At 47.6% G+C, this 23,972-nt stretch overlaps 1 protein-coding gene across 1 annotated transcript in view; it reads left to right on the forward strand.

Annotated features, from left to right (window-relative positions):
* The window catches only part of AHCYL2 (adenosylhomocysteinase like 2), a 103,914-nt gene that overhangs the window by 44,395 nt on the left and 35,547 nt on the right, over nt 1-23,972 (forward strand). The window lies entirely within an intron of this gene.

A 23,972-nucleotide genomic window follows, 5' to 3' on the forward strand; every position in this document is an offset into this window, starting at 1 on the left:
CAGCCGTTGTTGATCCTGCTCTCGGGTCTCCTGCGGTCCAGTTGCTTTTTGCGCTGGGAAGGACAAAGCGATGCCCGGAGAAAAGCTGCATTTGTGGTCCGGAATCTTTAATCTTTGATTCAGAGGCTTTTTCTTTTCTATTTGAGGCGCTGGAGCTTTCTTCCCATGGGAAAACGGAAAGGCAGGGAGACACGGCCTGTTGCTGCGGATCCGAGGGGCTCCCTTGCTGATTATGCCAAGGTCTGCTGATTAAAGCTTTGCTCGTTAACTTCACCGTCCCTCGACGGCTGAGAGCTGAGCGGCTCCCGCCGGGCGGGCAGCGGCGTTTCCAGCGCGGTTCGGCGTGTTGGCAGCGCCGGGGACCGTGTGTGGGAGGTGGGATCGGCGGGGACGCTGGATGCCCGGGGAAATCCGCCGTCACACAACCCCGCCTGCCGCCGTCATCTCGCGGGGACGGTTCTGTGTGTGATTCTGATTTACTCGGCTTTGCTTTATATTGATTACATGCAACGCTGCAGGCTGGGGAAGAGCGGCTGGAAAAGGCCCTGGGGGTGTTGGTGCCAGCGGCTGAACATGAGCCAGCGTGTGCCCAGGGGGCCAAGAGGCCACCAGCATCCTGGCTGGTGCCAGCACTGGTGTGGCCAGCAGGCCCAGGGCAGTGACCGGCCTGTGCTGGGCACTGGGGAGGCCAAACCTCCAATCCTGGGGGCAGTTTTGGGCCCCTCACGCCAAGAAAGGCCTTGAGGTGCTGGAGCGAGTTGAGAGAAGGGAACGGAGCTGGTGAGGGGCTGGAGCACAAGTGTGATGGGAGCGGCTGAGGGAGCTGGGGGTTCAGCTGGAGAACAGGAGCTGAGGGGAGACCTTCTGATCTCTGACCTGCCTGAAAGGAGCTTGGAGCCAGGGGGGTCGGGCTCTGCTCCCCAGGAACAAGCGCCAGGACCAGAGGAAACGGCCTCAAGTTGCGCCAGGGGAGGTTGTGGTTGGATCTGGGGACCAATTTCTTCCCCAAAGGGCTGTGGGGCATTGGAACAGGCTGCCCAGGGCAGTGCTGGAGTCACCATCCCTGGAGGGGTTGGACAGACGGACATGAGGTTCTCAGGACACAGGGCAGTGCCAGGGTGGGTTATGTTTGGACTCCATGATCTCAAAGGTCTTTTCCAACCAAAATGATTCTATGATTCTATATCCACCCATTGACACACAGAGACAGGAACAAATAAGACTTACTAACATGACAAGGAGGCTTTTGCATCTCGTATCTCCAAGTTCTGGGTTCAATTCTGGATCAGGACATGGGTTTTTATCAGCTTGGCGTCTTTTCCCAGCACTCAGATTTTCCGAGATGTTCCCTCTGAACTTATCTACTGCGTACGTGTTCATTTTTTTCCAAATATAGAGCTCACTGTTTCTGAATGTAATCACCAGTTCGCCTCCTCGTTAGCGCTGGGGCAGTCAGGTAAGGCAGCGAGATTCAGAGAGCCCAGGAGTCTTTTATAATTTAATTCATTTTTTTATGTAATTGTATTTTTAATTTTAGTTTTCATTTCTTAACCTTCTTTTCCCCACCAAACGTTGGCAGCCTGTAGAAAATGTCTAATTCTTGTCCAAACGATCCAATGCTGTGGCCCTATCGACATTAAATACAGATTGCGGAAAGCTTAAAAAGCTGTAATGGCGAGGGCTGAATAAACACGGGTGAGCTTTAATCTGTCCATTGCTATTTCAGATCACCTGGTGGAAGGACCTTTTTTATACCATTAATAAGACCCTCCTGCCGGAAGATATTTTAGTGAGACCTAATGCAGTGGGAAAGGTGCTGTACGTTGTCCTTACACCTACGTGGTCCTTACACCTATGTGTTCCTTACACCTACGTGGTCCTTACACCTACGTGCTCCTTACACCTCCTTCCACAAGGGGCTACTGAGCTGTTACTGTGTCCCCAAAATATTGTGAATTCTTGGCTTTCTATTCTTATTAATCACTCTCCCCGACAGACTCATGGTCATTTTGGCTTGACCGTCCCACACAGGAGGCTTTTCAAGTAGAAATAATCTTGTAGTTGGACTTTAAGCCCAGAAAGCAAGCTTAGACTAAAGCTTTCAAACCTAATTTTCGTTTGCGTCTGTGGCAAAATACCAAATTTGATGCTGTGGCTTCATGAAGTCGTTCTCACGGTGGGCAGAACTGGAAGTGGTCTGCACCCCTTTTAATTTAAAAAAACACATATGTGCACTACAGACGTATTGATTAAATAACCATTAGTGTCATGCCGTTGAGCGTATAAGAGATTACAGTGAAAAATGGCTAAGTTGGTCCAGTAAAGCCTTTTGTTCGGCTCTTAAAAGGATCCGTGTTCTGACGGGTCGGTGACCAGACTTGTGTCTCCACAAATAAACTGCAGATTGATCCCTGAAAGCCGGACAAGGGGCCGTGCAAGAAACGAGACGTACGTGGAATTACCGGAGAGCCTGACTTCAGGTATAAAATTCTGAGCACTGTGCTTTAAAAAGCAAAAACCAAACCTTTTTCATTGGCCTAAAACTGCTCTCAGAAGCAAGTAGGAGCAAGAGAGATTGCAAGGTACTGGTATTAACTGGTTATTTTTTATATATATATATATATACAAACACTATATACAATGCCTGCTGCTATATATATAATATATATAATGGCTGCTGCTAAAGGCTGAATATTTTGGCTGTATCTGAAGCCTATAAAATAATCGGTCCTATAAAATAATCCCGATGCAGAGGAGCGGTGACGTGAACCTTCCTGCGGATTCCATCCATGTTTTAGATGGAGGAGAATTAAAGCGCCAATGTTGGTGCGTAACGGGGTAGAGGCTGGTGACAAACAAAATGATTCAGATGGATGAAATATTAAGATAGCAGAAATTATTTGGCAGATTTGCAAAGAACTGGTCAGTCTGTCTGGGTGATGTATATAAAATACTCGTTTGGCAAGTGAGTGGATATAATAGGATATGATTATTGTTGTTATTACCTTCTTTCTTTTAATTTTTCCTAGTAGTTTTTCCTCTGACCGATAAGTTCTCGGTGGGGTGGTTGGTGCGGGGGATGCGGTGGATTTGCTGTGGTTTAATCTTGTCTCAAAGGAGTCCCCGGTCAATTAAAGCAGGCGCTAATTGCCAAGGCGTTGCCTTTCTTACTCTCCCATCCCGCTTCTCTTCTTGCCTGTCCTCCAAATTTAATTTTCACAGAAAATTCTCATTCCGAGGGGTTTGGGCCACTGTTCGAAGTGATGTAAAATCTGCAGCCTGGAATCGAGAATATCTGACCCCTTGCAGTGATACTGAATGGAGATGAGACGCTTAATTGCCCTCAGCTTGTGGTAATGCAGGCTCTGCGTTTTTAGGATTTTCTTTCTGTAGGCACTTCTTTCTCTACGGAAGCTCTTTACTTTGCTTCAATCTAATCTGGGCAATTTCTTGCTCCCCAGTATTCTCCATATTTAAATTTTAATATTTAGTTCGTTTTCCTTTTCGTTTTTTTCCCCCAAAATCTGTGAAGTCCCCACATGTCCCATGTTGGTTCATAATACTCTGAGCACATCTGTTCCCCGAGACCGTTTCCTCTGGGAGAAGAAGATGTTGTTACTTTCGTGCACAGAGGAGATAGCGGGATAAACCGCGTAACAAGATCGTCCAGGTTGGTGCACACGAACGTGAGCTGCAGCTCAGAGCCTCAGCTCCAAAAAATATTTCTGTAGGTGGATCTAAACTTTAGAATAATTCCCAAATGCGTGCTATTTACAAGGTAGTAAAGGTGAAAAGTTAGGTTATGGTTTGTGCTGAAGGGCCCTTCCCAGCTCCCCCAGTGCCCCCCTGCCATGAGCAGGGACATCTGCACCAGCTCAGGTTGCTCAGAGCCCCGTCCAGCCTGGCCTGGGATGTCTCCAGGGCTGGTTCATCCACCACCTCTCTGGCCAACCTGGGCCAGGCTCTCACCACCCTCAGAGTAAAGAATTTCTTACCCATGTCCAACCTGAATCTCCCCTCCTTTAGTTTACAATAATCACCCCTTGTCCTATCACAACAGGCTCTCCTCAAAAGTCTGTCCCTGTCTATCTTATCAGCCCCTTTTAAGTCTGGGAAGGCTGCAATAAGGTGCCCCGGAGCTTCTGTTCTCCAGCTGAACACCCAGCTCTCCCAGCCTGTCCTCCCAGCAGAGCTGTTCCAGCCTCGGGTCATTGCTGGGGCTCCTCTGGCCCCTCTCCAGCAGGTCCATGTGTGTCCCGTGCTGAGGACCCAGAGCTGGCCCAGCACTGCAGGGGGGTCTCACAGAGCGGGGCAGAGGGGCAGGATCCCCCCAAACCTGCCGCCCACGCTCCTTCCGACGCAGCCCAAGATGCGGTTGACTTTCTGGCTTTGAGTTTGCTCGTGATCAAAATAAATCATTCGACCGTTTGAAGGCCGGTTGGATTTGCCGTTTATTCCAAGGTTGTCTCTGCACAGAGCCGTGGTTACGCACCCGTCCTCTCCGCGCTGCCTCTCCCGGCCAAGCCGCCGAGATCTGTCCTCCCGCGACACGACGCACGTGGACGTGTTGGGAAAACGCCGAGCGGTTCACAAGCGGGCGGGATGGACCCGCTGCACCTCCAGTGCCGCTGGTACCACACGCGGGCTCCAGCTGCTTTTTCCACCATCAGAAGCGTGGGGAACTGGAAACGAAACTGGAAACAGATGTCGACACTGGAATTGTTTGGTGTCTCTGTTTCCGCATCACACCGTTGCCTTCAGAAACGAGTAAATGGCTTTTGTCTTTCATTCATCTCCTCCTCATTAATCTTCTGTCTGCTAGTGTTTGAGCCCTTTGTCATCCGTGCACCGGAATGGAACTTGCTGTCGTGACCGCACTGATACAAGCTCCCTTTCCTTCTCTCACTTTAAAGCAATTTTTTAAAAATATCTTGTTGTTATTTGTGGGTTTGTGCTGTTGGTGTTCCTGCAGGCTCTGCGCAGCAGCCAGCTGGTTCTCCTGGTTGTTTTGATCCGGTTCCCATTTTCCTGCCATGCAGCAGCTGTTTGCTCAGGTCCAGAACACTCTGAATTCTCAGAAAGCGACAGGTATTGCTGCGAAGGTGTTAGGAGAGGGGAATATCCAAATCTAACTTTCTCGTGTGGATTAGGGTTTTTGTACTTGCCTTCCTGGAAGAAAAATAAATGTAAAACGCGTAGTTAATTTTTTAGGGGAGGCAGAGCGATGCTCAACTTTTCAGTGCCAAAAACCATTTTTACCCCGGGGAAATGAAACATTTTGCTCTTATATTTTTCTGCTATGCCTGGGAAGGAGCAATTTTGTGTGTTTTAAGAATGAAAGCGAAACGAGGGGTGACCTGTAAAACCACCGGCTCTGCGCCCTTAGGTGGGACCGTCCCCACCTGTCACCTCTTCGCTTGTGGCCTCTTGACACCCCCCCTCTGCCTCCGGGAAGGTCTGTTCCTCGAGTCGCTGCCAACTTGGAAACGTGTCCAAAATTTGGTCTTCTCTCAAGACCCCTACGAGTCTGGAAAGGCTCTTGTTGGGTTTTTGTGCTGTAAGTAGAAACATGACTCGTATTTGGTGCTTTTCCTGCAAGAAACTGCAAATGCCGTCATGGGATCGGATCTCACCGGGGTTCATCTTGCTCGACTAGGACGCGTTGTCGTCTTGATGAGACGTGTAGACGCAGGATGGCCTCTGTGTTGGTGTGTGTTGAGTCTCGTCGTCTCACTTGGAGCTTTGCTTTGCCTGCTAAAAAATAAAGTTATTTAAAAGCTCCCCGGCATAACTCGTGGAAGAGCCGCTCTCTCCGACTTCAGCCCTTTCTCATTCAAACCTCAACTCGTACGGTCACTTCCTTGTAATTCATAATGGCAGGATCCATTTTTGGCTCACAGAAACTTTCCAGCTATTGCAGACCTTACCCTTTGTTTTTTATTTGGCCGAGAGGCCTCTGCACAATCGGGCTCGTAGGAGTTGGTGAATATTTGCCTGCGGACAAAGGCGTGCGAAGAATTTGCCTCTTTCTCCTTGAAGATCCGCCCGGATTGCACCGTGCAGATATTTTATTCTTCAAGGAGCACTTAAAACACATTTTAATTCTGATCATAAGAAAATACTTTATTTAAGCTATTCCTGGAATATCTCCTGTGTTTCCTTTACTACAAAGGGGGCACATCTGAGCTGGATGGCCGGTGTGACCGCGCTACCGGTGGCTTTTTGCCCCGAAGATGATGGAGCAACATCTCAGGCTGTTCCTCAGGGACAGGCGCTTGTCCCTGGCTGCTCCAGCCAGCTCGTCTTTTACTCCTGGTACCAGAGAGATGATATTTTGGAATTATTTATAGCAGGGGTGATGCTGTAATTCAAGAACGGCAGGAATTCATCCGGAGCTGCCTTGTCTTCTGCTCTATACTCACGGTGTGCCTGAACCGCAGCGTGGTTTCGGACACAGAAACCCCTGGAGTGTTCGAAGCTTCGTGGGAAAATCAATTTAGAAAAAAAAATAAAAATTCCTCTGATGATAAAATCTAGAAGCAAGTTCTGTAAACAACCTGATTTTGCTATCAGCAACGCTTCTGAATACTCCTTATTTAAAAAGGAACAGAAAAAAATGAGAGCATAAATTAATTTACCATGTATTTATATAGCCCGAGAACCTTCAACACGCTTGTCTGACTTTGGCGCGGAGCAGCTGACAGTCTCCTCGTTCCAGGGTGCTCTGAAACCACGTTTCATCTCGAGCAAACTCGTCCCCCTGGTCTCACCGTCCATCGGTGCCACGCACGTTCTTCAGGGATGACCCGCAGCTCCTGCCTGGGCTGGATGGTCACCATTTCACCCGGTTGCAGAAATTAACACCTGCCCTTGCGCTTCCTGAAAATTCAAGATGATGAAGAACTCGCTCGGAGAAGTTTAGAGCTGGAGGATGAACAGGCAGTGACCATTATAATTAAATTTATACGTAGGGTAATGATGCCATTATAACTAAAACATGATACCAGGAGCTACACCTGCCTGCGACGCTGGTCCTTGCTGTAAAGTCCGGCCTTGTGTTCCTGTAAACACCTTAACTAAGCTGAGCTGATGGTTCAGGTACTCAACAGCAACATAAATACTCAAAACTGGGCTGCACGAAGGGTGAAACGCAGCTGACGGAGTGGAATCAATTAGCCATAAAATCAGTTCCCAGTGAGTATTTGTAATAACTGAGCAGAATGAAGAGCTGACATGAGCGGATTTCACAGGTGTCGCAGAAAAATCTGAAGGAAAGAGCCTTCCAAATGTAGTTTTGCTTATTTTTTTTCCCCATTTTCCCTATAGGGAAGAGGATTATTTGTGTATATGCTTCAGAAACATCATATCTACCAGAAAAACCAAGGGAGCGGAGCAGGGTGGTAGTGCAGAAACCGCTGCTCGAGTCTTCGAAGAGCTTCTGCTGTAGGATGCTCAGTGCATGGCCTGAATAGTTTGGGCTTCAGTAACATTCGCAGTAAACCGATATTTATACAGGGCGTTTCAAAAAGATGGACCCGATTTCAAAGTCATTTCAGTTAGAAATTGGATCCACCTTTTTGAAACACCCTGTATAAAACTGAAGACTCTGCAGAAATTACGTAACCCCTGTGAAGATCGTTCTGATGTTGCCTTGGCAGAAAGTTTGAAAGTGGGAGAGTTTATACCTCACTCGGGAGTTATTATTATTCTGGGTATTTATAATACTATAATAACTGGGAGTTATTCTAAATGCTGGTGTGAAAAGCGGGACTCGGAGAGCAGAGGCAGCTCAGCGCTCGCGGGGCGATGTCGCATCTCCCGCTTCGTTGGGTCGTGCCGCGATGGGGATTTAAGGCAATTTGAATTCGAGACCAATTTCAGAACAATTTTGCGGGGTTTAAATCTACCCGATAGCAAATACCAGGCTGGAACAACGAGGGAAGGGGACATGTCTTGTCTGTAGGCCTGTCCCAGCTGAGCTGGGCCTAAAGCTGTGGATGGGGACGTGCAGGTTTGTTGGTGTCAGCTCGAGGACTCCTTATCTCACCTTTACACAGCCAAAGCCTTTTAATCTCTTGCCAATCTGCATTAATTTCCCAAGCAGCCCATCACGTGTTCAGGTTGGAAGAAGTTTCTACAAACACCTGAACTTAGAGCTGTGTGGTCCTCAAAACCGCTCGATTTTATCTCATTTTTCTTCGTAGGTCGAGGCTTAAACTTTGGATTTTTTTTATTCCTCGGGCTCTCGCTCCCCCTCGTGTCTGCACAGGCTTTTGCAGCCTTTAATCTTGCATTAATTTCTCATTACCTTGTTCTTCCAGCGTGCTTCCAAGGGCCGACTTATTTTCATGTTTCTCCTACAACAACTCTCAAGCAAGTCATAAAGTTGTACCCAACTTTTCACCAGCAACGGCCACGTATTTTTAAGTATTCCAGCAATAATTGCTAGTTCTTGTTCTTCGGTCAGGGCTTTACTCCCGTTTGGCTTTCAGTAACCAAAAGCTGTATATTCACTGGGGTTTGAACTGATTTTTTTCTCTGCTCTGAAACATATTACTGAGCAAAAGAGTGTCCTTGGTTCATTGGACCGGGTGACCATCTCATCTCTCTGAAGCAGGTTTTTAAAAGCTTTTCCTAATTGTCAACGCTTTGCCTGGAGCTCGGTGCTTCGCGTGGTGCAGCTTTCTGAACAGCTCAGTGCTGGTATTTTTCTTTTTTTTTTTTAAATAATAAACGCTGATTTGAGTTGTGTATCGTAGAAACCACCATCAACGGGCAGCTAAACGCTGGGTAGTATCAGACAGAATTTATTACGGTGTATTTTCACTGCGTCTTCACCTCCCAAGTGAAGAGATCATGTTAGAGACGAGGAAAACAGATCCTTGCTTACTCATTCTGGTCTGAAGCTTCATTTCATCCCAAACTTTTTTCAAAAAAGTAAATAGTTGCAGTCAATAATTTATTACCCACCTTTTCCAGGTTTCTCTTGCTAAAATAAGGTTGTGGGGCCCAGTGTGAGAAGCGTTGGGAGCACAGCGCTTGTTCTTTGTAGGCAAACGTGTTGTTAAAGTTCCTGGTCCCAGAGATTGCGTGCAACGCAAACCTTTAAAGTTTTGGATGTTTTCAATGGAAAAAATGCAAGAATTGGGTGTTTAATGTAACTGAACCTTTCGTTAATAAACAGAATTGGATCAAACGTACGGATGTGGTTTCGAGGTGGACATGGCAGTGTTGGGTTAACGATTGGACTCGATGATCTTAAAGGTCTTTTCCAACCAAAATGATTCTGTGATTCTGTTCTATAAACATCACAGAAGAGCTGGGGTTGGAAGGGGTCTCGGGGGACCATCAAGTCCAGCCCATCGTGCTCCAGCAGGGCCACCCAGAGCAGGTTGGCCGTGACCATCTCCAAGGATGGAGCCTCCACAACCTCTCTGGGCAGCCTGTGCCAGAGCATGGCCTCCCTCCCAGCAAACAAGGTGGTTTTTTTGTGGTTAAAAAGAGTTTCTTGTATTTGATTTTGTGCTCATGCCTGTTGTCCATTCAGTGGTCACCATGTAAAAGACCTTGGCTCCCTCTAGTTCTTTCCCTCCCATCAAGTGTCTGTAGATGCCGCTCACGTCCTCTTGAGCCGAGACGTCTTTTCTCCAGGCTGAGCAGTCCCAGCTTGTGGCTCCTCCTCGTGCGACCGATGCTTTGCTCTCTTAACCATCACCCTGGTCCTCTGCCGGGTTTATTCCAGTGTGTCCCTGTCTCTCTTGTCCTGGGAAGCCCAGCACTAGAGCCGGCACACCAGTGATGGGTAGAGGGGCAGGACCTCCTCCCTCTCCTGCTGGCAATGCTCTGGTGACCACCTTTGCCTTGAGGGCATCTTGTCACTCATGGTCAGCATGGTGTCCACAGGACCCCCAGGACCTTCTCACAGAGCTTCTTTCCAGCCTGGTTGTCTCTCAGGATGTATTGGTGGATGGGGTTGTCCCTCCCCAGGAGCAAGAGTTGGTATTTCCCTTGGCTGGACTTCCTAAGGGTCTTTTCTCCAGTTGGATCAGCCTCTCCTCCCACCTGTCATCTGCTGACTTGGTGAGGGTGTGTTGGGTTCCATCACCCAACCCGTCAATGAAGACACGCAACAGTCCCGGTCCCAGTATGGACCCCAGGGCACCCTCAGATTGGATATTAGGAAAAAATTCTTCATGGGAAGGGTTGTGAAACAGCGGAACAGGCTGCCCAGGGTAGTGGTTGAGCCACCTGCATCCCTGGAGACATATAGATGAGGTTCTTAGGGACATGGGTTAGTACTAGACTTGGGTTATGGTTGGACTCAATGATCTTGAGGGTCTCTTCCAACCAGAATGATTCCATGATTGGATGCTTCTATTGCTGACTGGCCTCCAACTGGACTTTGTGCCACCAGTCACATCCTTCTGGACCAGTTGAGGAGTCTCCAGTCCACCTTGCTGTCCACTCACCCAACATCAATGCGGGACTCGCTAGCGTACGCAACTTCTAAATATTACCTGCCTTTACAATTCCTTCAATTGATGCTGTTGCTAATTTGTTGAAAGGGAGGGTTAATTGTCAGTGTTTCTTAAGTATTTTGAAGGCTAAAAGATGTTTTTGAGCAATCACCAGGAACGTTACCATGGTCTGTAGTGTCAGAAGACGTCAAGGCTTATGCCCAATGTGTCAACAAGACTGAGCTGCTTCTCTGTGTTTCACCTGGAGGCCTTAAAACTGTGAATCCTGATTGGTTCTTACGTTACTTTGGAAAAACACGACTCAAAACGGGCTGAACTACTTGTCCCTTGGGTCTCCAGCAGCCGGGCTGTGTATTTATTTGCAGCTTGCTGTGCCGGTGCGGTATTTTTGGCAGGGTTTTGTGCTGCCTGTCCTTTTAAAGCCAAATTCTGTACATAAATGGTTAGTTCTGTCTTTCAAACGACTAAATGCTCTGTGTTTAACAGCAAAACTGAACCTGGCGTGCCTGCGACCCCAGCAGTGTATGAGATGATTTTGAAGTCAATTTCACAGCAGTATAAGCCCAGGTTACCAAAGAATCTCGCAGGATGGCTTGGGTTGAAGGGACCTTGAAAGGTCATTCAGTGCCACCCCTGCCATGAGCAGGGACATCTTCACCAGCTCAGGTTGAGGAGGTTGAGGTGAGGTTGAAGTTGGGTCAAGGAGATTGAAGAGGTTGAGGTTGAGTGTGGGAGGTTGAGTTGAAGAGGTTGAGGTTCGGTTTGTAGAATCTTGGGGGGGTTTGGGTTGAAGGGCCCTTCCCAGCTCCCCCAGTGCCCCCCCTGCCATGAGCAGGGACATCTGCACCAGCTCAGGTTGCTCAGAGCCCCGTCCAGCCTGGCCTGGGATGTCTCCAGGGATGGTTCAGCCACCACCTCTCTGGCCAACCTGGGCCAGGCTCTCACCACCCTCAGGGCCAACAGTTTCTGGTGCCTGGTGGTTTGTTGGGTCTGGTGGGAACATCTGCGATGTCTCCTGACTGCCGTCCCTCCCGCTGCTGGAGGGGACATCACCGGCCTCTGCAGCTGGTGGAGTTCCTGCTCAAGACAGTGCTTAGATAAAGAGGTTTTGTTTTCTGGCTCAAGTTAAGCTTAATGTTGCTTGGAGATGGGGCTAGAATGGTTTGAAGGCAGCAATGAAGATGTCTCTGCTCATGGCAGGGGTTGGACTGGATGAGCTGTGAAGGTCCCTTCAACCCAAACCCTTCTATGATTCTGTGAACTCAACCTCAAGCTCCTCAACCCAACCTCATCCTCAACCCAACCTCAACCTGAGCTGGTGCAGATGTCCCTGCTCATGGCAGGGGGGGTACTGGGGGAGCTGGGAAGGTCCTTCCAACCCAAACCCTTCTGTGATTCTGTGCACAGAAGATTCTTTCAATCTGGAAGGGCGAGCTTGCCAACAGTGCGAAAATATCACCCCAAAAAATAACAAACTTTTCCCGTTTTCTGCGAATCAACTTAGGTGGTGATGCAGACGAATTAATATCTCCTCGAGTTTTGCGTGGTGTTCACCCAGATTTGAGTTCCACCTTTTCGACTTGTTTTCGCCTGTAGCTTCCCACCACCCTGTCTTAGCCACAAACAGCAAACTCCCAAATTTACGGCATTTAAATTGTTCATCTGATGGGAGAGCAGAGCAAGGAAGGGAACCTGGGAACTTCTCCTGCCCCTCCAGGTGAGGTGGGAGCCCAATGGGACGTGTCTACTGGTGGCTCACAAGCCGGTGGCTCACAAGCCACGTTCCTTGTTGGTGAAGGGAGGTTTGTGTCAACTATTGCCCCAAATAAAACACTTCACGTGAAGGAAAAGTAAAACAAGGAGATGTTTGTGGAGGCTGATGAGCTGCTGGGCATTCCCCACAGAAAAAGGGGATTTTCTTGAGCATCTCCAGCGAGACGCTGCCAGCCCCACTTTCACTTCGTCCTGTTCACTGTGCAGGTGGAAATGTGCTGAGAAAATACCAAAGTGGGCTCAGAAATGATCACAGATGGCTCATTAATTCCTGAGAGCGGAATCCTGCATCATTTTGAGTGAACCAGAGAGGTTTCAGTGAAACTGAAGCCTCAATTCAAGTCGTCAGCACTGCAAGGCAGCAAAGCTTTGTCAGCCGGGTTGTTGTGGTGGAGCTGCCGGCCGTGGAAAAGTGTCTTTGCAGGAGCAGGAGATCCCTTTGCAGTCGCTCTGGCTACAAAAAACCTTCCTTTCTGTCTTTGCGTTCTGCTCAGCAGAGGGAGCTGCATCCGCACCAGCCGCTCCATCCCTGCGGCTGGGCGACAGGCGGATCATTCTACAATGTTTGTCTGTTTCCGCGGGATGATGAAGTTCATTTCTAACCATACTGAGTTGGAAGCTGAAAGCAGTTGAGCATTGGAGGTGTCCGTGTGCTGTTTTGTTTGAAGTTGCGTGAGTTTTTGGTGGCTCCATGGACAGTCCACATTGCAGGAGACCTGTAGCTTGAAATACAGGCGTGCGCCTTTCACCTTGCGGCTGTATCGATCGGGGTATCGGTGTTTTGGTGATGCAGGGCTAGGGGCATAGGTGGATGGATGGATGGATGGATGGATGGATGGACGGACGGACGGATGGACGGGTGTCTCCTCTGTGCCACGGCGAGGTCGCCCTCATCTGCTCTCAGCTCCAACATGGAGCAGAGCTGGGGTCAGTGTGAAATCATGGCTGCAAAAATGGGCTGGATCTGAGCGCTTCATCCGGATATTTGAAGAGAAATGAGGAACTGAGTGAACTTTTGGAGCTGCCTGCCTCACCTTGGGTAACGAGGCTGGTTTGTAACAAAGATCTCAGCTGGGAGAAGATCCAGTGAGCACAAGAGCGGAGGGCTTGGCTGGTGGGCTGGTGCATCCTCCTGATTCTTCCTGCATCCTCCTGCATCCCGCTGCGTCTTCCTGCATCCCACTGCATCCTCCTGCGTCCTCCTGCATCCTCCTGCATCCTCCTGCATCCCGCTGCATCTTCCTGCATCCCACTGCATCCTCCTGTGTCCTCCTGCATCCTCCTGCATCCTCCTGCATCCCACTGTGTCCTCCTGCATCCCGCTGCATCCTCCTGCATCCCACTGCATCTTCCTGCATCCTGCTGCGTCCTCCTGCATCCCGCTGCGTCCTCCTGCATCCTCCTGTGTCCTCCTGCATCCCACTGCATCCTCCTGCGTCCTCCTGCATCTTCCTGCATCCTCCGGCATCCCAGTTTGTCCTCCTGCATCCCGCTGCATCCTCCTGCATCCTCCTGTGTCCTCCTGCATCCCACTGCATCCTCCTGCGTCCTCCGGCATCCCAGTTTGTCCTCCTGCATCCCGCTGCGTCCTCCTGCATCCTCCTGTGTCCTCCTGCATCCCACTGCATCCTCCTGCGTCCTCCGGCATCCCAGTTTGTCCTCCTGCATCCTGCTGCACCCTCCTGCATCCCACTGTGTCCTCCTGCATCCCGCTACATCCTCCTGCATCCTTCTGCCAAAAAAATGTGAGCGTAGAGAGTTTCCCCCATGGAGATGTGGGACGGCAACGCCAACACCGCCACTTTCCACCTGCCCGAGTGGATGGTGAGTTATTTACCCTCTTATTTTCATCCGCATCCACGCGGCGGATTTGCTGCTGAATTTCTGAAGGGAGCTTCGGATCTCGCTGCTCCGCGTCGGGATGTGACGGCGTTTAGCCCCAACGAGGGTTCGTTAAAGTCCGATATCAACGAGGGCGGTTAGAATTCCTCCCTCGGCATTCACCCCAATTGCAAACGGTCAAGTGACAGAGGGAATGGTCCCCCATGGGCCACCCCATTTTGCAGGTGCGTTATATTAAAAACTAATTTTTATAGAAATTTGGGACCAGCGGGAAGGAGGAGTGGGAGAAACTTTGCAATGAATTCCATGAGACTGTGAATTTCATCAGGATCAGCGCAGAAAATGCCATCTTTTTGTCTGCTTTAATTCTCATCATCAATTTAGATTCTGTTGTTGGAATAAAACCTCTAATATTTAAGAGACACTTTAGGGCAGCGTATGATGTTCAGCTTCATTTTGGTGGTTAAAGAAGTGAGAATAGATACCAGAAAATATTAAAATACGCTCTGCTTTGCTTCTCTGGTGGAAAGAATTCCCAAAGCAGCTGAAAATATAATGACATTGCTCCAAAAAATCAGGCAGACAAGAGGCTGCGTGTCTGGGGCAGATCCACGTGTCCCCACGGGGCTGTGCAGGAGCTCGTGCTCCAAAAAATGATCACGATTCTTCCGAAACACTGAAATTCTCTGTCAATATTTGTTATATCTCCCTAGGTTTTTGCTGGTATCTTCCATTTCTATTTTTGCGGTCGTCACTCTTGCTCGTTCTTCTAAAAATACTTTGATCACTATAATAAAAGGTTAATATTCTCCTACTCCTGTGAAGCTGTTCTTGCTGCTTTGATCTTTTTCTACAAATAGAGTCTGTGCATGGTGATTTGATTCAAATTTCATTATTCCCCTTTAATATCCAACTTTAGGTGCCCCCCACTAGTGCTTTCTCAAGCTTTATGGAATTTATTTTTGTAAAATTACAGTTTCTTGTTCTGCTTCTCACTCTCTTGTTTTTTATAGACTGCAATTCTTTCAGCTTCCACCCAGCTTATGTCATATTTATATCAACGGCGAAGAAATTAATGTTGCATTTAAGGGTTAGGACTGATAAACTTTGCACAATGTGCAACTTTGTTTGTTGATTGAAATGTGGATTTTTTTGGTACTAATTGTAAAAAGTATGGAGTTCTGCTTAAAAACAAGCAACGAACCTCCCCCTGTGGATTGATCCCCCTCTGTAATTTTCTCTTTTATGAATTTGGTGCCGCTGGGGTTGGGACCAGATGACAAAAACTTTATTTAAATAGATCTTTTTTTCTTATGGCCGTAGCAATTTCCTTTTGCAGCGCGAATGTGCAATTTTATAGATGGTTTTTAATCAGTATATTCACCTGATTTGCATTTTATGTAGTTCCTCAGGACAACGTGGGGGTGAAAAACCACATTTCAAGTAATAATTAGCCTGAGCTTTAAAACGCTCATTATCTTTAAGGTCATTATTTCAAGAAGCCTTTTATGTCTTAATGTTCTTACCAAGGTCCTACATTTACTACAGTGCACCTCTTGTTATTAACCAAATATTGAAAAATGGATTATTAGTGAGTAGTAATAATAATAATAATAATACTTCTGCATTGCGTCTCAGAAGAGCAGGTTGACTTGGGTTTTGCAGAACCGCATCTGAGCTGCGATAGCGATTTGGAGATTCGCAAACCTGAGCAACACCGCAAGCTGGAGTCATTTAATCTGCTGCGAGCCAAGTTGGAGATCCAAATATTTTATTTATTGGGTAAAAAAACCCTCAGTTTTTCAAATAATCTACCACTTGGATTGAATATTGACAATGAACAACTTTGTACCCACTGCATCAGGGAAGAACTTGGGGGTGCAGTTGTGGCACATGATGTCCTCGTCCCAATGAGGATGGGATCAAAATTAGGGCAAATTCTGAATTTTCAGATCCGGACTCTCTGAAATTCTGCAGCCAGTGAGCACGCGGCGCAGAAATCCTGTTTTGACCTGGTGTCTTATTTGGGAAAGTTTCAGCAATTTCAGGTCGTATAGTTGAGTGATAGTTTAGAGTCTTTAATCATAATCTATCGAGAATAAACAGGAGAGGCTTTCGCTGGAATGGTCGGTGGTTTTTCCAGAGAAATCCATTTTTCCTGGCTCAAGGGCAGGAAGGAGCTGTCGGACCACAGGGGATGCTGGTCCAGTATAAATGTATTTACTGCTAGAGATGATGCCCTGACTCGTGATGACTCCATAGACGTTTTCCGTCTCTGACGTCTGAGATCCTGCATTTTTTTAATTATAAAACCCAAGTTACCCCTTTGTTGCGAGTTGAAGCGATGTGGAAATCACTGTTTCCTCTTTTGCCAACCTTGTCGTGGGACTGGGACCAACAGAGCTGGGGTGGACCAAGGGATCTGTCTTAAGCCGGGGGAGAAGGTTCCTCTCTTCCTTGTCCTTCCCATTGTCCCCACTGGAGCCGCCTGCTTTAGATGTTTGTTATTTTCTTGTTTTTAAAGATTTCTCCTTGGCCGCACTCGCTCTGGTCATGCGTTGGATGTCGCTGTTGCTGTTGGCTATGATGGGACCATGCTCTATGTCAAGAAGCGCTAAGATGTTGGAAGAGCTTCTTTTAGCTTTATCTCCTGGATTCCTACTACTGTGGGCCACAGATGCTGATTTTTTTAAAAGGGTGTAAATTAAGAGTGAATTTCAGCCATTAAAATGAACAAGGGCTTGATAGAGAGAAGGGAACGGAGCTGGGGAAGGGGCTGGAGGAGGAGGAGAAGGAGGTTGAGGTTGGATCTGGGGACCAATTTCTTCCCCAAAGGGCTGTGGGGCATTGGAACAGGCTGCCCAGGGCAGTGCTGGAGTCACCATCCCTGGAGGGGTTGGACAGACGGACATGAGGTTCGCAGGGACATGGGGCAGTGCCAGGGATGGGTTGTGGTTGGACTCCATGATCTTGGAGGTCGTCTCCAACTAAAACAATTCTATGATAGATGTGGACTGTGATTTGGTCCTCATTAGCAATCACCTTGGAGGTCTGAGGACCAAAACTGGTCTCGGTCCTAGGAAAATATAATAAATGGAGGTGTTTGGGGCCGTGGTCTGATGTTTGCACCATACACAACCTCAGCCCAGTGCTGAAATTGAGAAATATACGGGCCTGAGTATTTTCAGAGACCAGCAGATCCACCGCCAGTGTTGGGTCTTCAAGAGTCGATGGCCTGAATTTCTAACACGCTTGGAAATTGCTTTGGCCCAGGCGGGTGACTCCTCATTCCCATCTTTCCCATCCCAAGTCCTGTAGGTAAAATCAGCCTTAACCTGCACGTTCTCAAGCTGCTTTTTCAGCAGGAAGACGCCACAGGGTTAAACATGTGTTAATCCCAGAGTCGGTCTCTGTGTGACCTTTTGGCTGTAGAACTGGAATTTAACCACTTTGAGCTCCAGTTCAAGTTTTGGCTCAGTGAGCAACCTTGTCAGGATTACATATTAATTTCAGGCATGCGAAACAATGGAATAAATAGAATTGGACGGTTCTTTCTTGATGATCCAGGCTCAGGAGGTGGATTATGAGAACAGACGCTGCCTGGAAGGTTGAAGATGAAGATCGAAGGTCTCTTTCCAGTTGTGTTTTGGATGCCAAGACCTGGTGTCTCTGATACTTCATCTCCTGCTCCGCTTTCCCCCATAAAACCAGTCTCAGAAGGTTAAGTGCTGGAGGGAACCAACTTTTCCTTCATGAATTGGGATGGGAGGGCAGGAGGAGAAGGTTTGGGCTGGGACTTGCAAGACTGGGCTCTGGTAGAACATGAGAACAGTCATCTTAGTCCCTTCTGTTCTACGTGTAGCAATCTTCCCCTTTTTTATTTAAAAAAAAATAAGAAGAGTAAATTAATTTTAACACTTGACATCATAGACGGATGAGAAGTTTTTCCACTGAGAAAAACATTTTCCAGGCAGTTTGTCACCTGAATAACCAAGTGGTGGCAGCTCTTGAAGACCACAGACTTGACCTGCTGTTTCATGCATGAATCAATGGACTTTGATTAGCGCCGTAACTTGCTTTTTATTTCCTAGGTTTGTTGCAGGTGGATTTGCAGCTGTTTGGAACGCCGGAGAACTTGTGCAACTTAATCACATGGAAAACCCGTGTTTTTTCCCTTTGTTCCGTAAAAAAAAATATCCATGGCTAAGAATAAATTCAAGATGCTAGAACTACAAAAATGCTGCACTCGCAAAATTTAAAAGCTCTGAGAATTTAAATGGGTGGTTCCTATTGCACATTTGCAAGTGGGAGGGATTTTATGGGTGTTACAGGATTTTAAGATTTAACAATTTTAAAAAAAGAGTAGAAAATGTTACGAGCTCATGGCTAAACTAACACAGAGGTTGGGCTCCAACCATGATTAAAAAGCAGATGTTAATCACACGTGGTTTATTAAATTATGGTGATAAGTCAGATTTTACTAGGATTGGACATGGTTTTATTTGAAGATCGAGCCAGATTACAAAGGCCATAGGACATGCAGAAGATACCTGAGCTTTGGACTTTATTTTTAGCATTTTTATAGAATCGAGTTTTCTTAATTTTGGTGTCTTAGACTCAACCTTTACTTTAAAAAAAAGGCCCTTTCCTCCCATCCAGTTTCCCATCGCCTTCCGCAGGAAAAGTGCTTTAATTTAATTATCTTGATGTGATAACCTACTGGGAAAAGTCGTTTGTGCTTTGGTGGTGTGAGCTTCAGACCCCATCCCCAGGCTTTTCTCAGCTTACACTGAGCTCAAATAGCTTTTGCCTTAGGATTTTGCACAAAAAGTGCCATCAATAATGTCAAAAATTAAAAACTCACCTTGAAAACACAACTTTGGCTTTAGTAGCAGTTGAGGCAAATGGTGCTAATCCCAATCTCAAATTGCCTGACCTATTTTCCTATTGGAGATAATCCCTATTTCCATTTTCCAATTACTCTACAGATGAATTAAAGTCAGGAATTCTGGTTTTTGTTTCGGTTTGTGTTTTGTTTTGTTGTTTCGGTTTGGTTTTGGTTTGGTTTTTGGTTTGGGGTTTTTTTGGTTGGTTGGTTTGGTTTTTTTCCTCTCACAAAGCAGGCGTTGCTTTCATATACCCAGGAATTTTTACTCTTTTAGCGGATTCCTTGAAATGTGAAATGCCGTCACGGCTTGTCCGTGTCTGCAGAACCACTTCGGGCAAACACTCGCAAGCAGCATTTCCCTGGCAGCGTTTTCCGTGACAACTATTGAGGAGCAATATTAGATCAGATCAGTGGTAAATTATTTCGAAAGCAGGTTTGTGTAATAATACACAGAGCTGACGGGAGCTCTTTTTTTTGTATTTAGTTAGAATTGGTGTTGAGGTCAATCAATGATGCCGTCGCTTCCCAACTTTTTGGTAGCAAACATTGAGGTTCTCTATGGGAATTGTCTTGGGGATGTTGTCAGGGACAAAACTCTTTGGATAACAGCTCCAAGCACTAAATCAAAATTAAAAATAGCCCAGAGAGGTGGTGGATGAACCATCCCTGGAGACATCCCAGGCCAGGCTGGACGGGGCTCTGAGCAACCTGAGCTGGTGCAGATGTCCCTGCTCATGGCAGGGGGGGCACTGGGGGAGCTGGGAAGGGCCCTGCAACACAAACCATTCTATGATTCTATGAACTCAACCTCAAGCTCCTCAACCCAACTTCATCCTCAACCCAACCTCAACCTGAGCTGGTGCAGATGTCCCTGCCCATGGCAGAGGTGGCACTGGGGGAGCTGGGAAGGGCCCTTCCAACCCAAACCCTTCCAAGATTCTACAAACCCAACCTCAACCACTTCAACTCAACCTCCCCCACTCAACCTCAGCCTCTCCAACCTCCTTGGCCCAACTTCAACCCCACCTCAACGTCCTCAACCTGAGCTGGTGCAGATGTCCCTGCTCACGGCAGGGCTGGGATTGGATGAGCTTTAAGATCCCTTCGACCCAAACTATTCCATTTTTCCATGATTCTAAGAGGAACGGTCCAACACGGGAACATCGGGATGGGTGTCCGGTCTGGACCCCTCCAAGGATGGACCTTCTGCACTTGCTGCCGTGGGGGACAGAGCAGGGACCAGCGTAATTAAAAACCACTTTGCCATCTAACAAATACCTTCGTTGTTTTAGTTGCTCATTAGTTAATTTTCTTCTAATGAGGCTCCGTTAACGTAATCACCTGACATTGGGGAAAAAAAGAAAGTGGGGGGGGAGAACTCAAGTTAAAAAGCCTAATTAGCAAGTTAATTATAGCGAGGGGGGAAATGTTCTGGTTACATAAATAAGCTATTGTTATGCGCACACAAGCCGGGCCACGTTAAAAACCACCACAAACTGTCTAGAGGTCAGGGAAACGCTGTAATTCAACATAAAACACAAGTAGGGCTTGTTTGCCGGGACGCCTCGTTAAGTCTCAGGGTGCTTTTCTGCCAAAAAAAAAGTGGGGGAGTTTGAAAATCCGAGCGGTTTCTCCTCCCTCCATCCTGCAGCCGAAACCAGAGCGGGCAGGACCGGGATCGGTGGGTTGGGAGCTGTAACTGGGGGGGCAGGACCGGGATGGATGGGTTGGGAGGTATAAATTTGGGGTCAGCCGAGGGCTGGCGGTGATGCCGTCATGCCGAACAAGAAGAAATACAACGTGAACGGAGATTCGGGGATTAAACCCCAGGTGAGGGCGGTCTTTAGCACCGTAATATCATTTTTCTATTTAAAAGTGCATTAGTTTGTCTCTACCCCCACTTTTTTTTTCCCTCCTTTCCTTGTTATTCCCCCTAAATCACTTATTTCTGGAGCTGCCTGTGTTCCTTCACCTCTCAGAGAAAACCCCGATCTCCGGAGAACTTTATTTTCTCTCAGGAGCAGGAGGTTTGAAACGACGAAGCGTTGAGCCCAACCTGTTGCTCTGGGGTTGCTCTTCGGAGGAGCCGATGGGTTTGCGAGCAGGGGGATTGCCCAGGAAAACCTCAAATAATGAGAATTTTTGCTCGGTGTAGTAGTGTAGAGCGGCTCTTCATGGTGGAAACCCCAGGTCAGAGTGAGACTGAGCTCATTTGAAATTTAATGAGCACGCACCTGCATTTAGAAGTCGTTAACCCCTTATATCTCTAAATGTGAGGTTTTTCAACTTGAATTCTATTTTATTTTCCTGTTGGAGGTTGAAAGCAGCAGCACTTGTGTAGCTGAAGAGCAGGTTGGGCTCTTAAATTCAAGCAGCTGCAGCTCTCAAAGGCTTCGCGATCTCTCCGTTGAGCTTCACCCTCTGCAAAGTTGGCTTGTACCTTCAGAGGCGTTTCAGTGGGAGCTGAATGAGTCCCACCTGGAACAAAATCACTGTTTTCGTCCCCGGTTTGAACGTCCCCGTCTTTCCAGCCGGGCTGGAACATGGCTGTGTTGTGCCGTCGGTCGCCTTGTGCCGTTCGCTTGAGATTTAAACCCGAGTTTAGGTCTGGGTAAGCAAGGTCTGGTTTGCTCCTTCTGGGTGGATCGAGTTTGCGTTGCTGAGATTTCAACTCAAAAATTTAAGATGTGTTGTGGGAACTGGTTTAAGGGAATATTCCTGCTCAGCCTTGAGAAAAGAAGGCTCAGGGGAGTCACCATATTCCAATATTGAAAGGCTGGCTACAAAGAAGATGAAAACTCCATTTTTACAAGGAATCCCGTGGAAAAGACGAGGAGCAATGGTCTGGAACTGTGCATTTGGCCAAGAAGGGTTGGAGCAGATGATCCTTGAGGTCCCTTCCCACCTGGTGTTCGATGACTCTGTGATTCCCTTCGCACGTACAAACGATACAAAATCCGGCTCTGAATGAAGGTGGGTGCAATCGATGTCTTAAATAAATCAAATTTCAGCATCCTTTCTTGCCCGTTTTCCCTGTTTCTCAAAGGGTAAAGCCAAAAGACATCGGTGGAGGGTCAACGTTGGCTAAAACCAGACCTGAGCCTTGAGCTGGTCCCATCCCAACCTTCTCTTCTGGCACTTCCTTCCACCTCTTGGCAGCTCAAGCTAAACCCAGCTTGTGGCAGCGTTTAAAGGGTTTAAACCCTTGAGGGGGCTGGGAGCAGGGTTTAAGTCTAGTTCTAGTTCTGCCTAACTTGGTTCATGACTCATTTTGCTTTTTGGCGTGTGCTTGCCTCTCAGTCTTGGATGCAGAAGTGCTTTGAGAGCTCTGAACATAATTATCAGTGTTACTGCCTGGCTTGAAATAGTTGTGTTGAATGTCCTTGAAGAGACGATGCGGGAAGGGAAAACGTGAACTCTAACGCAAATTATTCACCCTTTGTCAAGACTTCCAGCCCGTCTCACTTTGCCGAGAGCGTCGTTTCGCACAAATAACCCAGCGCTTTGAATGAAGCTGCTCGCCTGCTGAGGGATTTGTTTTAAATGAGGAAAAAAAAAAGTTATTTCAGGCCAACAGCTTCTTAGAAAATGAATTTAAAAAGCAGTGTGTGTGTGCACGTCCCACTGGGATCAGAGGTGTTAATCCACAACCCCAGTCTTGACTGTAATATGAGTTTCACGCGCTTTTTCTCCCCTCCCTGGGCGTCTCCTGATCTGGTGTCGTTGGGTTTAAGATTAGCAGGAAAAAACCAAAACAAAAACAACAAAAAAGGGCTTCCAGGTGCTGCTGCAAATCCTCTCCCAGCTCCTTTCCCTCCTCCCCAGCAGCCTGGGCTGCTTGTACCCGCGCCAGCTCAGACTTGGCTTCACAGGAGGCTCCGAATTTGCCAACCTGAGACCCTCATCACCTTTTTCCTTCACTTATTGGCCCAAAACCACCGGGTACCAGCCCTGTGGCATCACCAGCCCGCCTCAAGTGCAATGTCAAGTGCCGCTACTTAAACCACTGAGCCCGAATTTGAGTTCCCAGGACAGGATCAAATTCTTTCTGCTTAGATGACTTCTTTAAACAAAACGAATTTCTCAAAATACCCTGAGGGGTTGGTTAATAGACTCAATTAATGGCTTTCAGTATTTTGGAGATGTAAATATTTAACCCTGTTGTACCAGGTTGAGTCGGTTCATGCTCGTAGCAAAATTGGAAGTTGTGTTTCCAGTTCCCCTGAGATTTGGCACAAATGGTCAATGTCAAGCGTCGATGGTTTGGCTCCCAAAGCGATGAGCACCGGGACTTTAAATATTTCCTAAAACTAGAAGCGTGTTCTCCTGAACGCTTAAATGCGGCCCAGTGGCCACATAAGGAGAGAATTAAAGGGGACGTTGAGCCGCTGGTGGGGTTTTGAGAGGCGCCGTGTCCCTTGGGCAGGGCCGGGGGCTCTGAGCGGCTTCAGCGTCTGTTGAAACGTGTCCGATGCTCGTGAAGCCCTTTGTGAAGGTCGGTGCTGGCGTGAGCAGAGAAGCGTTAAGACAAGTTCAACCCCAGGCGCACGTCAACGGAGCACGGAAGGGTTGAGTTTCTACTGGGAAGTCACTAATCGTCATCTGTAAGATGTTTGGTTTACATGAAAACCTGGACTTGGGCAGTTTACAGTAAGGAAATACCGGCTATTTTCAACCAAAGGCAGGATTAAAACAAAGCTTGGAGAAGGAGATTCTTCTCCAAACAATGCATTGGCCAGGGAAGGTGTGAAGCCTATTCTATAAATACCAATGTTAAATATCATTTTCCCCTTAAAAGTACCTGGATAAAAGTGACGCTACTTCACTTATCTCTTCTGTGCTCTGCATGTTTTGAAGCGGATCTGAAAATAAATGTTTATCTCTTGGCTGGGCAGTTGTGGCAGCTGGAACACGGGCAGGGCTGAGCCTGCTTGGGCTCGGCTGCTCTTAAACCCGCTGCTGGGCTTAGGGCTTCACAGACATCCCGGGGA

This window comes from Caloenas nicobarica, chromosome 1 (assembly GCF_036013445.1).
Source record: "Caloenas nicobarica isolate bCalNic1 chromosome 1, bCalNic1.hap1, whole genome shotgun sequence".
Classification (NCBI taxonomy): domain Eukaryota; kingdom Metazoa; phylum Chordata; class Aves; order Columbiformes; family Columbidae; genus Caloenas; species Caloenas nicobarica.